The 18,113-nt window shown below is 36.1% G+C and overlaps 1 protein-coding gene across 4 annotated transcripts in view; it reads left to right on the top strand.

The window, feature by feature from the left end:
* Positions 1-18,113, top strand: part of NPAS3 (neuronal PAS domain protein 3) — a 595,216-nt gene that overhangs the window by 264,549 nt on the left and 312,554 nt on the right. The gene's annotated exons all lie outside the window — the stretch shown is intronic.

Below are 18,113 nucleotides of genomic sequence, written 5' to 3'. Positions count from 1 at the left end.
ACTAGATGGAGCACACAAGTCTGATCCATTTCCTACCTAGTAAATACTCTAAGACAGTATAGGTTTAATAACTTATGTGCTGGAAAATATCTTTTCATCTCATTGCTGTAGTCTTAGAGTGGGATGCTGTACAGAATGATCCCAGTCAACAGGCCTATACTATCATCAAGTCATATTTGCATTTTAATATAAACTACAGTAGTGTAGTGGTTGTAGTATTACATAACTGATGAAAACCAAAAGAGGACAAATAAAAGGAAACAAGAGCTAAGATAAGCTGGTGTGGAGCAACTGAGCAGAACGATCTGTGCTGAAGCTTACAGTTCAAATATTTGTGCAGGATATTTCATAGAATCATAGGTTGTTAAAGTGTTGGCATGAACCTTAAAGATCATCTAATCCCAAACCCCACTGCCATGGGCAAGGACATCTCCATGATCAGGTTTCTGAAGGTCTTATTTACCCAGCCTTGAACACTGCCAGGGTTGGGGCATCCACAACCTGCCTGGACAACCTGTTCCAGTGTCTCACCACCCTCACAGTAAAAAATTTCTTCCTAATATCTAACCTACACTTCCCCTCCTTCAATTTGTACCCATTACTCCTTGTCCTGCCACTACAGTTCCTGATGAAGAGTCCCTCTCTAGCTTCCCCATAAGCCCTGTTCAGATACTCGAAGGTTGCAGTGAGGTCTCCATGCAGCCTTCTCTAGACTGAGCAGCCCCAGCTTTCTCAGCCTGTCTCCATAGGGGAGGTGCCTCAGTCCTCTTATCAACTTCATGGGCCTCCCCTGGACATGCTCCAACCGTTCCATGCACTGCTTATGCTGGGGACACCAGACCTGTATGCAGTATTTCTTCTGGTGAATGCGATTAATAATCTTAGAGAATTCTGTTCTAAGGAAGGAATTCGATGAGAGGTAAGCCCAACTAAAAGTTTGGGTGGTATCCAGCTAAAAAGGACAGTGTAAAAGTCAGGCACTAGAGGAGATACCAAAAAAGCATGAGTTACCACTGGGTTGGGAGCAGGATGCCATGCAACCCACTGCTCTAGCCAGTGCTCAGAGAGAAATGGCCAACATTTCCAGCCCCATCCTCATGCTCTGCACAGCACACTCTGTAGAGGAGAGGCAAGCTTGTCAGGGAGCAGTCAAGGGAATGAACTGAGAAAGGCAATTACAGGGAACAGGAGTTACAGCATTGTACATGCTGGCTGGAAGCAAGAAATTAATTTCTGGTGAATTGAAGGCAAAGTGAGGATAAGAAATTATGAACCTGGATGAGGAATGTATGTAAAAAGTAGATTTCTTACCAAGACAACCTTTAACTGGTGGCCCTTTTTCTTTTACCAAGATCCTCCACCTTAATGCAAGGAAGGAAGGAAAGAAGGAAATAATGACTAGACTTTAAGGTGTGAAGTCTTATTTTTTTGTTTCCTCAGGCACATTCAGGTCCCATGGTATATGTGGGAAACTGCTTCTAACAACTCAGGGCTTCCCATAATACTAGTCTATTCAGTCCAGAAATTCTGGATCTGTAATTTTTAAAAAATAAATTATTCCATGACCAAGTACAATTCCTTTCTTGAGGGGGAAGAAAAATCATCTTGTAATTTGGGTTGACACATAATACTGGAAGATTTTGCTATCTGTCTTCTGACAAATTCTTTGTGGTTCAGCTGGATTACAGCTCAGGATTTGTATTTGCAGTACACAACAATGAATATTATGTCTTTGAAAGTCTTCTGATATTTAATTCCTCTAGAGTTTTAGAAACCTATATATAGGTTTGCAAAACCTTTTTTTTTTTCTATTACCTTTTATATTAGCTTGTTGCATTTTTACATAGATTATTATTCAAACTGAAAAGAAATTTTCAATACAAAATAGTTCTATTGAAAAAAATCACTTCATGAAATGTTATCAAGTGGTGAATTTAGAAATGACTGTGAAAGATGTAAATTTTCAATCTCCTTCATGGCATGTAGGTTTACACATGAAGCAGAGAAGGAAATGCAGGTATACTGGAAAAAAACTAATTTGCATGCTTTCTGTAATTTGGAAAGTTAGCGTGTTCCTGTTAGCAAGTTAAAACACAAATAATAAATCTATCACTACCAGCTACTTTCAGTATCAATTTTTTTTCACTTATAAAGGAGAGAGAAATGGAGGGGAACCCTACGGTAAAAGGCACCATGTTCTAGAAACATGGTGTAATTTTTGTAATAATTTTAAGTGTATTCCCAGAACAACTGGGTTACTATGCTTCTTATGTACCCATTATTTCCTAGAAGGTTTTAAGTCCTTACCAAATCTATTTCTGGAATTTCTCTCCTTATTACGTACTGGTTTTCAATTTATACTATATAGCTATTATCCTTAGGATAATTATATTAAATAAAGGCAGAGCTGAAAAAGCAATATATGTGTTGATGAGGAATTTTCTTTCATTGAAGCCCTAAAGATCAAAATTGCCTCTAATCTCAGGGGAAAGCTCAGTAGATAAATAAGTTGTAGAGGGCAGCCAAAAGGTCAGCAAATTAGACTGTGTTGATCCATGCTGAATCCATCTGGGGAATGGCTATCTCCTCCTGGATTCTCCTCCTTCCGTTAGCTTCCAGCCGAGTGTTTTGTGCACTCCTCTTTCTGCAAGGGAAGAGTTTGAGAGAACTGTGCTCAAAGAAGTAGTCAAAGAACATACAATTAAGAGCTACCAGGTAAAAACTGAAGTGCCTTGCATAGCACTGAATACTGATGCAGAATGAGATTATTTCTCTGCCTGCAGAAACACCTTCTTAGAAACTGCCAGCTGTATTCAACAATAGCTTCAATTTTCTGCTTTTCTTCTAAGGTTTATTACATTTATAAGTATCCACTATCAAGACATAAGGAAGTCTAAAGATCGTGCCTGTGATTAGTCTCTTTCTTCCTCTTCCGTGACATTTTGTCCTCAAATTTTAATCTAAAGTTTCTCACCCACTCAAAAGCAACAGCACATAAAACTTTCTGTGTTGGAACTATGTCCCCTGCTCCAGAATCATATTCGTGTTTTTTTCCATTACTTATCTTTGTTACTTCCTCCTGGCTTTTCAGAGTTTAGTAGAAAGCAGTTGACTTTGTGCTCTCTTCGTATCTTTCTAAAGTTTACCTCAGAACCTCTTCTCTTTTCTCTCCTTATAGGATTTCACAAACATCTGAAGCAGCCTGTTAATTTATTTTGTTTTCTGGTTAATTTTCAGTTTCGTCTCAGCAAAACACAAACACTTTATCGCTAATACTTATAATTTAATACTTGGGCAGATAGTTTCATATTTTCCCAGTCCAAACTGAAAAAGATAGAAAATCTCCCTGTACCCTATTTTCACTGTGCTTGTTTGTGTCTCCCTTGTATGTGGCTGGAGGCTCCCTGGGGAAGCCATCTTCACAGTTTGAGCTTCCTACACCTATGACTGCCTCTTACCCTATGAAGTGTGGTATAAAACATGGGAAGACTCCATATATACATTATTTATTGTGTAAGAATAAATGGTGAAGGTGTATGCAAGACAAAGAGGATTGCAGAAGTTCTGAACAGATTTAAGTCCATGTGTTGATGTGATTTTGTGAACAGTTGAATAAGTGTTCCTTTGGTGAAAATATTAAAGATATCTGTTCAGGATTCACTATTCTGTACTCACTTTCATTTTTGTATCACTTAATGAGAGCATGATAGTCTTGCTAAATAAAGAGCAATTAAAAAAATCTTCCTGCTCTTCAGTTCTGCCATGTAATTGCTGCTGATACTCAGTGTCTAGTGAAATTTTCCACTGTGCATTTACAGGAGTTTATAATGGAATTTATAACTCCAATTGTTATTTTATCCCCACTTTTCTTGCACTACTGTGTATGTTATAAGCCATATGGATAAGAAAGAGCATATTGTTAGAGAATATTTTTAGTAGTCCTCTGAAATTGTCCGTTTTAGTACCCCCAAAACATTTTGCAAATAAGAAATTTTGTCTCAGGCAGTCAAATTAATTTGCATGCAAGTTTCTGCTCCTCTCAGGTGAGTAGCCTGCATGTAAGCTCAAAGAGACTTCCTCTTGGAATCTTTGTTTTGTAGATTTTCTGTTTTGTAAGAAATAGATTCAGAGTCATTGAAACACTGAACAAGAGTAAATTTTTTTTTTAATCTTGGGAGTGAAAGCAGCTTGTCAGGATAGGGAAACCCTTGCTCCGTGTGTTCAGTTGTTTATGCATAATCCAATAGTGTCAACAGGAGAAGTAGATACTGCCTGAACTCAGAACACTTCACAGCTTGAGTTCAGATTCTCCCAAGAGAGAAGTGAAAAAGTTTTTTTCAACTGAACTGGGATAGCTTTTTATTTTTCTGTGATAAGGGGTTGCAGCAATTGAAGACTTAAGCAAGAAAATTACTCTTACAGCCCTATGCATAAATTGTAATGATTTTTTTACTTACCCTTGCAATGGAGGCACATTTAGAAGGGATGAAACTTTACTGTAGCCATATATTTGAACCACCTTTGATGTCAAATTTTGAACATAATCTGAAATTTACAGTTTTAGCCTACACTAAAATATGATCACAGTTCTTCCAAGAATCACAGGCAGTTTAATTTTCTGTAAATGCTATCAATCTGAATTGCACAGGGTTTCTCTCTGCTCTAGAACACCCTGTTTAAACCCTTAAACAAGGGACAGAACAGTTGGACACTACCCAGCCCAGTGTTGGGGGGTTTTGGTTCTTAATCCAAACTTCAGATCTCATGTTTGGTAATTTCAACATATGCTGCTAAGTTTTCGTTTTGAAGAAACACATCCAGAATTAGGTATTTACTGTGCATTTTTTGTGGCTAAAGTTGGAGGAGAAATTAACTTTGGTTGTGTTTGTTTTTTTTTTTAACTGTGCATCTAGAAAATGATAGAGATTTTGATCACTTTATAGAGTGAAATTAGTTGCATTTGCTGCAGAAAGGAAATGGTGGCTATGTATTTTTGAAGGGTTTATGATGAAAAAACAAAAAACCCATTTACATGTAAACTATCTAATAGATTACAGTAAGAAGCTAGAATACTACCAGCTCTTCAAAATGAGGAGGTGTTAAAATTGCTGGCTCTGTGTTGAAAAGCATGTAGGTTTGTTGATTTTTTTATTTTGGTTTTGGGATTTTTTTTGTTTTGTTTTGGGGGGTTTTGGTGGGGCTTTTTGTTGTTCTTGTTTGTACTGCATAATAATCACATCCAGATCTTGTTTTTAACCAGGCTTCTAAAATATTTCTCTAAATCATACTGATAATTTTCAGGCCTTAAATCCCTATGAATTTGTAAGAAGCAATCTTAGATCTATTGTTTTGTATTTTTTATGGCTCGATTTCCTATTGGAACATGAGAGCTGCTTACAGTACTTGTAACTCCTTCAATTTCAGGTAATCAGAGTACTGAAAGAGGCTGCATATAAACTCACTTTTTTTTCTGTAATGAAAACTGTATATTCTTTCCTTCTTGGTACAAGAGTTGTCTGAAGTTTAGAATAAAATATCTAAAAAATCAGTTTATGATGTATTACCCTCTTCATCTTATTTGGAGTGATGCTTCAGCCCCAAATATTAAAATAATATATTTAGATCCCTATAATGTACTGATTCCAGTGAGAGGAGGTATTTACTGTGAATCTGCAATTAATAGTTATTTTACTTTGGAAAGTTAGATTCAGACTACTAAATTATTTAATCACTTTTGAACATCTTACTGTTTGCTATCATCAATACATATATGGTGCTTTTGGTGATGTTGCTCTTTGCCATTAGCAATAAAAGTAATGTCTTTGTACATCTATAATCACTGAATATTGAAAGGTAGCATCAAAATATAAGAAATTCCCAACATACAGAATTTCATAATGTCAATTCAGTAGCAGTGTATGTTTCAGTAGCATTTATGTTAAATCATTTTATTGATAAATAATTTTGAATGATTTTTTTGTTTTCTAATTTGTAGAAAGAGTTGTTTTTCCAATTGAAAAAGTTAATGCTTCAGAGCCTGCTGGAAAAATAGGGCTATAAGCGGGCCCTGATAAAGAAATTACTCCCCATTGTTATATGGAATTGTAGTATTCTTTATTTCTTTAATACTTTATGCAAGTAAAACACATAGAAAGCACATTGTATATTTCACCACACAGCTTAATTCCAAAATGTCAGGTGGGAATTAATTTGGAATACTGTTTTGGAGACATTGATATGTATCTAGGAACCAAAAATGCTTTTTGTGCCAAGAAGGCTAATTTTTGTGTTTTAAAATTAATCCAGCCAAAATCTGGATTAGCTATGTCACATCACCTTAACCACAGGCATGTAAACTTCAGGATAGACAGCTGTTTGGATGTTTCAGACTGGGACTCCTGCCCTCAGCAAACATGTTTGATTCTCCTACATGGTCACTTGGCTCGTGTGCTCATGTCCATATGCTTGGATGGCATTGTGCCTGCTCACTAGTTGGTCAAACTGTTCCATCAGGGCTTGGATGCCAAGGCAGCAGGTTGAGCTGGGCACCATCTATCACAGCCTGCCTTCTACCACATCTGAAGGAATCTTTCCAGGGAGGGCAAGGGGCCATGCCCCACAACTTGCCTCTTTGCATCTTTCCTGACACTTAGGTGTTCCAAATACCCAAAAAAAGAAAAAAGGAAAAGACAGACTGAGGAGAAATGTTTTGCTTTCAAAGAAGCAATTGCCACTGTAGCTGTGGCATAAACTTATGAAGTTCACAAGGGATTTAGAAATGCATGCAAACTGCATAGTGTACAAGCCCTCAGGCAATCTGCATTAATTCAAGCTTAAATCAGACGACAACACAAGTGGGCAAAGTGTAAAAGAAGTAGAAGAGTCACTGAAGCATTTGCAGTTTGCCTTAGATAGCTGGAAAAGGCTATTGTAATAGTCTCAATGTTGCTTTATGTTTACAACAGCTGATAAATTTGGGAGAAATAATTACCATGCTTTCAGGTTCACTGTCATCTTCCTACCAACTTTGCTTTGCTTTTATTCTTAGATTAGTGCAGCTACATAAACACATTTAAGTATGTGAAAATAACTGCAGTATTATTAAGACATAAAACCAGTAAAGGCAGTTTTAGAAATAGTCATCAAAGAGTGAGAAAATTCATTGCGTCTCAGAAATCAGCAGAAACCAAGATACTAGAAATTATCATTACTATCAAAATGATCAGAGCTGGATTATTTTACTGTTGAGCATATCACCTTTCTCTTTTCCCTATTTTCCTTCCACAAGGTCCACCGAATTGGACTTTGGGACACATTCTTGGCTGATACATTGTTTAATTTAAAATAATTTTGGAGAACTCCAATTAAATGAAAGAAAAGAAAAAGTTGTCAGGGTTCTAGAAGTATATACTGCTTTAAATGTGCTAGAAAACCTCAATGCCATGTCAGTTCTAATTAATATAGGTTTATTAATACTGGTATGACTTTTTACACTATTTTCATTGAAGCAACTGAGAATAAATCAGACACAGAAGCAACAGATTAAGGAGTTTTAAGCAGCTTAGTGACCTAAATCACTTGTTAGTCTCTTCTTGGATAGGTTGCACAGTCTATATATTTTTTTTTACTGAAAACAAATTATTTGAATAATGAAAGAAAAAAATTGCAATCACACAATTACTTAGAATTCACTTTTAAAACTGAAATTTTTGTTACTGTGTGCATAGGCAGGAGAGATACTCACCTCTCAAAATTAGAAGCTCCATTTGAAATTGTTCTGCTGTTTGGTACTTGTGTAATACATATCATTAAGTAAGGTTTCCCACTTCATGTCTTAATTCTCATGTTGCTTAGTGTAATCTCAGTTACTTGTTGTGTTGTTAATATATATGTTGGTTACTTTGCCAATGCTGGTCTTGTACAGACTGCATTGCAAGAACTGAACATTGGATTTGTTCGGGGTTTTTTTGTTTGCTTGTTTTGCCTTTGAGTAAAGTCAATCTAGCATTATTTAAAAGAAAGGTTCTGGAGGTTTCATGGACTAAAATTGCTGTCCTTAACTGTTGTAGGATTTTTTTGAACTGTACTAGACGCTGTGTAGTAGACTGGAAGTGTTGACAAAGCATGAGTATACGAGCCAGGAACAGAAGAGCTTCAATCTTGGCACTAGTGCTGTCTTTCAAGCCAGACTTTTCTAACCCTCATCATGGACAATTTCATGAATCTGTGATCTTTCACAATTAGTCTTAGCCATCTCTCTGTACCTTAGTTTATCCATGTGTGAAATATATTAATTACACATACTAGTTTTCTAGTAATCTATGAAATTCCTGAATGATAAACCCAGCAAGAATGCAGGGTACTAATCTGTGTAATAACACAATCTCATTTGCAGCAACTATGGAAATCCTTACAAGGATGAGAAAATAGTTCATATTTTCATAGTAAGCTGTCCTTCCTGTCTTTTTTGCATTTTGTGCATTTTACCATTGCACAGGTAAATTCTCATGGTCAGCAGCATTTAAGAATTAGTCTCAGCAGAGTTTTTAGAACCTGCTTTCTAATTTAAACTTATTCTATGGTTAAAAGACCTGAGCTGAGGCATTGTGAGCTATGACTTTTCTGTGGGCTTATGGAAAAGTATCATTGAATGATTGTGGCTCGGGATATACCATGTGTCTCATGGTATAGAACATAAGTAATAATATATCAATGCACAGTTTGTAACATGTGGGGAAAATTGATGATGGTTTCTGGTTTAGTTTGGGTTTTTTTTTCCAGTAGAATTAAAATACATATGAATATTTTGTAACCCAAATTGGTGCAGCCTTTAAAATTACTTCTTTTTTGTTGTGATTGCAAGAGTAGTGAGCACATTAGGTCAGGCTATTCTTTATTTCAGAAAAAAATACTTTAATGTTTGTTAGGAACACAATCCAAAGATTGGATTGTGCATACCAAAATGGGTTTTAAAAAAGTCATATCTCCTGTCCTAACACAAACTAAAAGCAGTACGAAACAATTCTTGGTATTTTGCTATAAAAGCTATTCTCTATCTCTTATAGATACATAACTTTGTTGAAAAATTACCATTATTTTTTACTTACTAGCCCCAGATAAGATATTAACTCAGATTAACTAATAAGACATCTATAAAAGCTTTCAAATTGGGGCAGGCAAATTCTCTGTGGTAAAGATGTGGGAACTGAGGCACGGGGAGGTGAAAAAAATTATCAGAGGCTTTCAATTAGGCAATTAGTATATTTAACAAAAAGAGTTTTTCTCTCCAGACTAGTGCTCTGTCCTTTAATTTTGCATGTAAGTATATGTTTCTGCTTCTCAATAAACAATAGAGAAATGGAAAATTAAACTGAATTTTTTTAAGAATAAGAAATAAACTGTAAGGGTGCAGAGGCCAACCTTTATTTATTGTCAACAAAATGAAGTAGCTACTTTGCAGAGGAAATACATTTGTGCTGTGGTTCAACAAACACTGATATTTAATTATTAATATCAACAGAGTACCATAGATTTTTATTAATTTAGGCATGGATGCACAATCACATTTTGGTTGGATTAGTCAAAGGCTCTTCAGAAGGGTAATGCTTTATCCTTTTATACAAACTTCATGCTGGCTGGAAGAAGACAGGATTTTTATTCCTGAATAAAATTTTATGGTTTAAAGTAAACATTCAGAAGATTTGTCAACAGAGGTGACTCTGCAGAGGGAGTCTGTATTAATGTAATTCTTTCTGTCATGTGGCTGCAGTGTGTTGATAGAACTGATAGACCTGGATTTACCACACCACCAACCCCCACCAGCAGCAGATGCAGAGTATTGAATGCTCAAACCCACTCCTGTTTGGCAAAACATTCTGTTGGTGCTTAGCTATTGCCTTACAGGTAACTCTTTTCAAATGAACTAGCCTTAGGTGAATACGTGAAGGTAAACGCATGTTTAAGCAACCAGCAAGGAGCCCTTAAGCCTTATAAGAACTGAATGTTTCAGACTAATGATGGTTTTGAGCTGACAAATTGTATCTCTGGAGGAATACTTAAAATTTACCATTCATCAAAGCCCATAATATTGTGTGTACTAATGATTTTATTATATTCTGAAGTATCTTTGTGTTCCTTCAAATAGCAATCTCATTGATAAAAGATTTCTGTGCTTATTCTTTCCTTAATATTAGTGCATCAATGTCTGCATCTGGTAACCTATGCATGTTCTTGAAGGAGATGGAATTAATAAAAAAGAAATCGCATATTTTAAATTAAAATGAACATGTGATAATGTTTAGCTAGCAGATTCTCCTAGTCTACACACTTCTACCCTAATCTTGAGGCTTTGTATAAAGCCGGAGGCTACTTTCTCTCAAAATCCCCAGTGGCAATCACTCTCTTCAGCCTTCCCATGGCACATTAAAGGCAAACTCAGGGAGAGAAAGGTAATAAGAAGGACTTTATTAACCTATCCATTTTGTGTAGGCTACCTCTCTTTCTGTATTAACATGTTCATTATGCAACCTAGCTGGATTTGCCTGAACAGCAACGATAATCCTGGTGCTCGTGCTGATGTTGTTTTTCCAGGAGACTGTGTTTATCTGGAGATGAGGGCATAGGATGTGTCTCTATGGCTCATGTTACAGGAGTTAGATGCTAATGCCCCTCTCTGTGTGAAAGCTTGGGTTCCCAACAGTTCATTCTTCTCTTGGTGGACAGACAGCTGAGGAAATCCTGAATAAAGCTGCAGTTTCTAGCCTGCCTCTTTCAGACTCAAATTTTGCATGTTTACTTTAAAATAGCAGACTGTGCATTGTGGGAGTGCAGGTGCAGCCAGGCAAGTGTCTCAGCTGTCACTTGTACAGGTGGAGGCAACAACCTCAGGAGCTGTGTTAGCCTGGGCTTCTCCTGCTGCAGATCTGACCTCTCAAACGGTGTCCTGGCCGCTGGTGGGTCGGGTGATGCTAGACCTAAGGAAGCACTGAGGGCAGCAGTCACATACCATGGCCAGGCAACCTCTCCTGCAGAGCCCACAGCCTTCTCCTGGCAGAAAGCACCCTCCAAAGTGAAACTTTGGGAAGGTTTTTTCACATCCCTTCGCAGAACAAACTGCTTGAAGAAGAATGAGCAGCATCTCCCCAGGCCTCGTCCTCTACTGATTGGTTTGTGTACTGGGAGGCTGGAGATGGCTCCCACTCTCTCACTGGGAAGACTGAAGTTTCTTTCCCTTACTGGAAGACTGTGTCCTCCCCCCTTTTCCCAGCCTACAGGCTGACTTTGGATTTGAAGGAATCCTTTCTGCTATGAATCCTGCACTTTGGTAATTTTGATGATCTGCTAGAAGGAGCCATGTTTTCATTCTTTCCTCTAAGGACTGTTTATATAGGTTATTGAGTAATCATTTTGATGGTAGTTTTTAAATTTATTTTTTATTTTAAAAAAGTCAGCAAGATGACACATAGCCAGTGCCTTATCCAGAAGGCATAACCTGAGTGTGTCACTTCTAGCAGGCAGCCATGGGCTTTGTGTGAAATGGGCATTGAGCTGCGCTGAGGATGTGGAAACTTGGAAAGGCAGAAAATCAGGTGTATGAGTATTTCCAGAGGCAACTAACGGAGCTCTTGGGGACCAAGACTCTAGGATTAAGATGTTCCAAATACTGTTCTGAACCTGCTCCTAAATCCATTTAAAATATTTTGAAATTTTACTCATGTATTAATCAGGACACCACTGAAATGTGTTTCGGTTGTAAATTCCTAAGTAGTTCCATCTAACTCAGCCTGCTTCATTTCAAGAACAGTTTGTATTTACAAGCCTTGATAGGCTGGAACCTAAAGATGACCACTTAGACCAGTTTATGCAAAAAATTGAATGCAGAGTTATTTCACTTGCATCTGCAAGTTTTCATGGAAATATTTTAAAATGCAGTAACAATCATTTACATGTGAGCAGTCTCTACATCTGTAACTGAAAATTGTGAGTGGAAAACCACGTGCAAACTTTTTAAAACTCAGACCTCAAAATCAATGCTGGTTTCAATAAAAAGATAGACTTTTGTTTGTCTAAAATCCAGTCACAGAATTTCTCAAGTCAGTCAGGAAGATACAACAAAACTCAGTATAAAATGTAGTAGTAAAGTGCACTGGGTTATGGGCAGGTGCAGAGAAGTTAAATAAAAGAGGGTGTAAATTTCTGTAACATGAGGTGACTCACAGGAAAAGTCCAGGTGTGTGTGCAATTTCCCTGGCAAATGTTATGTACTTAGGACTACCTGTTATTCAAAGAGAAACTGTTCTGGTTTGCAGTGAGTGTGTGTGTTTAAGCTACCAAACAGCAAGTGAAGTTCTCATTTCCTTTACTCTAAAGGTACTAATTCACACAGTCAAACCCTTCTTAAGGATTAATAATTTTTATTTATTACTTTTTAAAATTAATTTTTCTTCCTAAATGTATGAGATATAAAGGCATCAAAAATATTTTACATCTGAGTGAGATTGTCCAGACAGCAGAGTTTAATGCAACTTGACAAATCCACTTTGCATTCTCACAGTTACTTGATGTGGATACATTTTCTTGAGTACTTCCAAACAGTTACACTCTCAAGGCTGAAAGATTAAGAACACATATGTTTAACTAAAGAATAAAAGCATCTTTATCACTTTTTGAATGAGTACTTATTCTTTTAAAAGAGCTTGACTGAATCTTGAAGTTATTATGGAACTGAGGACTCTTAAGAGAGTGCATTAAAGTACCACAAGCACACTGCTGAGAGAAGTTATAACCAACTTTCTCTAGCAGGGGTTTCATTTTCTGATCACTATCAACAGAATTTCCTACAGAAGTGTTTTCTACTTTTTAGCCTAATGGTAAATGTGTCAATTGGATAATTTTGTAAACTATAAAATTTGTACATGTGTGTTCACTCCAAATTACTTCTGGTTTGTAAGCATTTTGTTTGAACTGTAATAACCATAACAAGTTAAAATTAGGAAAAACCCCTCACTTTGACTAGAACCTACTTTTGAAACTAAGGAAATAATATAAAAACACAAACTGTATATATTTCTATGGCACCTGCTGTGTTTCAGGTGTTTATAACACAGCCATAAAAATTCACTCCAGGCTGAAACTTGGTATTTAAAAGTCTCAGCTCAGCAGGATTTTTAAATCAGATTTGGTTTAAATTAGTTTGGCTCTCATTCAGTTATAAAAAGGAGGGTGGAGGAAAGAAATTTTTATGTGTCAAATATAATTTTATTCATTCCTCTAGCTGAAAAACAGTCTTGCTTTACAAAGATATAATTTCCAGGTTTTTAGTCCATAACATGGAGTAGGGATTCAGGGTGTCAAAGGGGAAAAAGAGAGAGAAAGAATTACCATCCAAGACTTTGGCATTTGCAGATGCTTAATGTCTTATGTGAGAACATTTACCATGGATCCTTACTGAGTCTTCATAAAACTGTATCCGGGCTATACAGCATTTTTTTAATTGAAAAAACATGCTTTCATTCAGTAAAGTCAGTAATTCATAGTTTAAGGTCTGTTTTGTCATGTGTCAATGACTGGTGGATGAATTATGTTCAAATATAATGGATTTAATACTTTGTAACAGTGACATGAAAGAATCCAAAGCAATCTGGGGCCTCAGCTTCCTGTGTGTTTTACTGAAAGCTAGGCACCTATAATCTGTCTGGCTCATCTGAAAAATTCTTCATCCTTCTGTGGTATTCAGTGCATATAAAAAAAATTAATTAACTGAGGATCAAATGGAAAGATTGACATAATTTACATTTACAGTGCACTACCATTTGTACATTGCTAATATATACATACATATGTACACACTGGCATCTCTGCTTATAAAGATGATCAGTTGCAGCAGGACCTGGTAGATGAATAGGCTGAAATTTTCAAAAGTTGCCAGTGGCTTTGGATGCCTCTTTGCCCATATACTTTGGGCCACATTTTCATCTGTACTGATAAAACACAGCTCCAGATGAAGCCTGTAAAATCTGTGGCTAACAAACATTATTGCAGATGATGCTTTTGGGGTGCAAAAAACTGACAAAGTCAAAAGTGGAGAAAAAAAATTATTTAAACTTTGCTAACAAAGACTCAAAGTGGCTGGTATTAATTTCTTTAAATGGAAAATATTTTGTGGCGTTTTTCCTTATTTTTAATTCTATTATACAATTGAATGCATTACTATAGTGTTCCCTTCTCCCATCTGTTCCTCAAAAAGAAAAAAATAGAAAGAGGTATGTAACATTACAAAAGGGCTCTTGGAAATGTTTATGCAAAGTACTACTTTTCATCACTAAATCAAACTGAGAGACAAGCTAGCTGGAAAAGTGTTCTCCTTCCCCTATAAGGGCTATGCATACTTTTGCTTTATCAATCAATCCTGAAATGTGGACATTTTCACTTTCACTTCATCTTGGGCTACATAAGAGATGTGCCTGATGTTCCATGAGTGATTAGCATTTAGTGATGTTTCTCTCAATGCGAGATACTGCCAAGCCGCAATTTGCAAGTACTGGATGTCCTGAACTGCAGTAGGATAATTTTGATACTTCAGCCTTGGCATTCTCGGGTTTTGCTTTAAATTTAATTCTCATGTCTGTCCTAATGTGGCTATTTTACCAATAAACCAAACACATTTATTGTTTCTTTCTCTTTTTTTCCCCTCCTATTGTTCATGCTTTGACAGTTCCATAAAGTTTATTTCTCCCTGCTGCTTAGTGTCTTTTTATTCTGTTTGTTTTTCACTACTTCCAGCTGGGATATAGTTTAATGAATTATTTTTCAGTGTGTGTGATATGGCTTTTATGGCCTGCCTTTGGAGATTGCGATTAATACAATTTTCTTTTATTCTTTGCCATGACCTGGTTCCCAGTGCTTGGTGTAGTGATCATCATTGTGTTAAGCATATTGAGATCATTTGAGATTATATTACCCATCCTAAGCCTGGAACATATTTTCATTAATTCTAATTTTTTTATTATTTTTCATTTTTAGTTTCAACTCTGAAATTTTTGTTTCTGTGCCAACATTTATTTTGTATTGAAGTTGAATAAGATCTCTGCTGTTAGTGAACCACCCCACATGGTGATCAAATCTATATCTTCCCTGAGTAAGTTTTTCAAGTGATTTGGCATGCAGGTTTGTGTAGAGTTTGTTTGTTTGTTTGTTTCTGGGGATTGGTTGTACCAATTTTTAGTTTTGTTTTGTTTTTAGGGGGGATTGTCTGGTTGTGAGCTTATGTGGAAATTTACATAAATCATTTGGCATTTCAGTGAAGTTTGTATTCACCTCCCCAGCTGTGACCAGGCACACACAAACTTTTCAAAGCAGTCTTAACAGGGAGGAGATAAAGACAAGAAAGAAGAGGTAGAGAGACCACATTCAGTTTCTGGTAAATACACACCTACTGGCTTAGATTTTTCAACATGTTTGTTAGCCTCCTGGCAGCTTTTCATTCAGCCATTCTGAAAATATTTGCCATCTTATTCCAGGCTATTTTGTTTTACTTCTTACAACATGATAAACTGTAAACTTCTCCTTACAGCTAGCTACCTTTTACAAGGGAAAAAATGGTGTAGAATCAGAACAGACAGTTCTAAAAAGCTCTTTTCTCCATTGTTTCAGAGAGATGCTCAAACCTGGCATGAAGTATCAGTAGATTTCAGAGTTTGATTCCTAAGACTGATCAGTTTTCCTTGCCTTGTGACAGGAATCAGTGTAGAGCACTCTGCAGTTGATATATGCTTGTCTGCTGAGAATTGGTCTGAGACCACCAACTTGTGTCAAAGCCTTCAACTAGAAATGTGAGCTCAACTCAAAATCCAGCTTGGTGTAAAAAGTTTCTGCCATGTCACCAGTTCCTGGTTTCTTTCAACATCTAGTTTCCTTCAGCTTATGAATATTGTAGTAGGAATCCTTGCTGTCTCGCTTAAAAAATGTTTCCATTTCTTCTTAGAAAATAACTGCAGTTCTTTCTTTCATGTTTTGTAGTTTTAAATGCCTGTTTATTCTTTCTTAAAAATTGTTCTATTATTCTACCTGCAAGTGCTCTGTGAGACCTAACTGCTCAGGTTTCCAAAGGGAAACTGAGTTATCTGGCCTTCCCTTTAGCTTTTTTTGTGGTTGTCACTGGCTATATGCCTTCAAATTCTACACCTTCCATCTTGAGAGCAGTTTTGATTTACTTAGTGCACCATGACATCTTCAATCTGAAATGAGATTATGGAGAGATTTCTTTCTTTGTATTTTTGAATTTTCTTCAATAGTTTGCTAACACCAAATAATTTCCCAGAGAATCACTTTTATTTGTTGTTATTACTTTCCTGGTAACAGCAAGATGTGATGTGTTTAATGTATCTTTCGACAAATTAAATCATCATTACTTGATTTAATGGCAGAGGTAGAAACTCCTTACCTTAGATACACTTCTAGTCCTGTTGTTTCAGTTTTAGTTATTAGTCTTTATATAAATTTTTAACACTAATGCTTACATTTCCTAGGCTTTGTTCTTATTATTTTGTCAACACAGTCCACACCGCTGTGGTTATTTCAGCAGTAATTATAGTGTTTTACTGAGCAGTAGCTAACATATTTTCTAAATTACATCATAGGATATGTAAATACAATGTAAAAAGATACATTCGGTACTGTGTGATCATGGAGAGTAATAGGAAATTTGAGTGTCAGTTAAATAAGCCACTGAAATAACATGATCATCTATTCTCTGCAATCTACTTAAGCCTGTATAAATAAAGTTACTTTCTTGTGATACTGAAGTGAGAGCTGTAGAATTATGTTACTGTGAAGAATGAGAGAGGCAGCAGAATGCTGTAAATAAAAAGATCAGAAGTCAGCAGCAGAACAGCCTTGGTGGAGGAACAGCCCCTATGTGTGAAGTTCAGCAAACAGAGGGGACAGGAAAGAGAGAACACTCGATACATTGAAATGTTTCCACAACTCATAATATAGCACTGGATAGCTAGAACATCAGGAACTGATGTATTCATATGCTTTGTGAGCAGGAAAAATGCATGTGTTTTATTTTTCCGACATGTTTCTGAGAGTAATGAGATCTACTGCCAAAGTAGGTTTTATCTTTCTACACACTGTTGATTATTTCCAAGTCCATATATAGAGTTGACTTGGAAATTTCCAGCAGTCTAGTCCACAAAGAGGTGTAGGAGGTTTTTTGTTTATTTCTGTGTTATAACACCTGAAATTAACTTTAAAGATAAGCAATATATGGTTTGTGAGTATTTCTTAATAGAAATGGGACATGTAAAACAAAATCTGTTCTACTTCATTTGTCCATTTTTGGGAGATATTACATTGAAATTCTGAGGGTTTTCTTTTTGGCTTTGTATTGATAGTACTTATGCACTGAGAATTGGAAATTGTTTTTATTTTACAATTTAGAAATCTGTTATTCTTGTGCAGAGCACAAAACCATAACTTTTTTCTACCTTCAGCACTCATGAAAGGATTTTTTTATATTCAGTGTGTATAAAATGAAGTACTATATCTGCAGGCCATGCACAATCAAGGGCTTTTGTGTTTTCAAATTTTGCCATAAAGCCAGGTTGTAAGCCACTTACTGTCTGTGAATCAGAAGGCCCACTCACATGAATTAACTGATCTTTTCTGTCAAAGTAAATAATTTAGTGAAATACATGAAAATAAGGTCCAAGAGTAGAAACAAACAAACAAAAAAGATATTAGTCTTTGTGAGCGATCAGTTGACTTCTGTCAGAAATTAGTCAGGAGATGTTGGTTGTCTTCTGTCTTAAGCATAGTGTTTCTTCTTTAGTTTCAAATATGAATGAACTTAATTGCCAAGAATGATAACTTAGTCATCAAAATAATTCCATACTTAACAGTGGCAGAGCTTTTATAATCAACAGTGCAGTTGTGATGTGACTTTTTTTATTTTAAATAAGATATGTTTATTTAAAATAAAATATTATTTCCTGTCACAAAGAAAAAGCATTCTTTCTTTTTCCTTTCTGTCATTTAAAAGTAAACTTTGTTGGTAAAGAAACCAGATCATTCTGTGTATTTTGAGTCACTTATCATTATTCTCGCTTTTT

Source organism: Melospiza melodia, chromosome 6, assembly GCF_035770615.1.
Source record: "Melospiza melodia melodia isolate bMelMel2 chromosome 6, bMelMel2.pri, whole genome shotgun sequence".
Taxonomy (NCBI): Eukaryota; Metazoa; Chordata; class Aves; order Passeriformes; family Passerellidae; genus Melospiza; species Melospiza melodia.
Note: the sequence above shows the minus strand (reverse complement) of the source record. Positions and strands in the feature narration are given on the sequence as shown.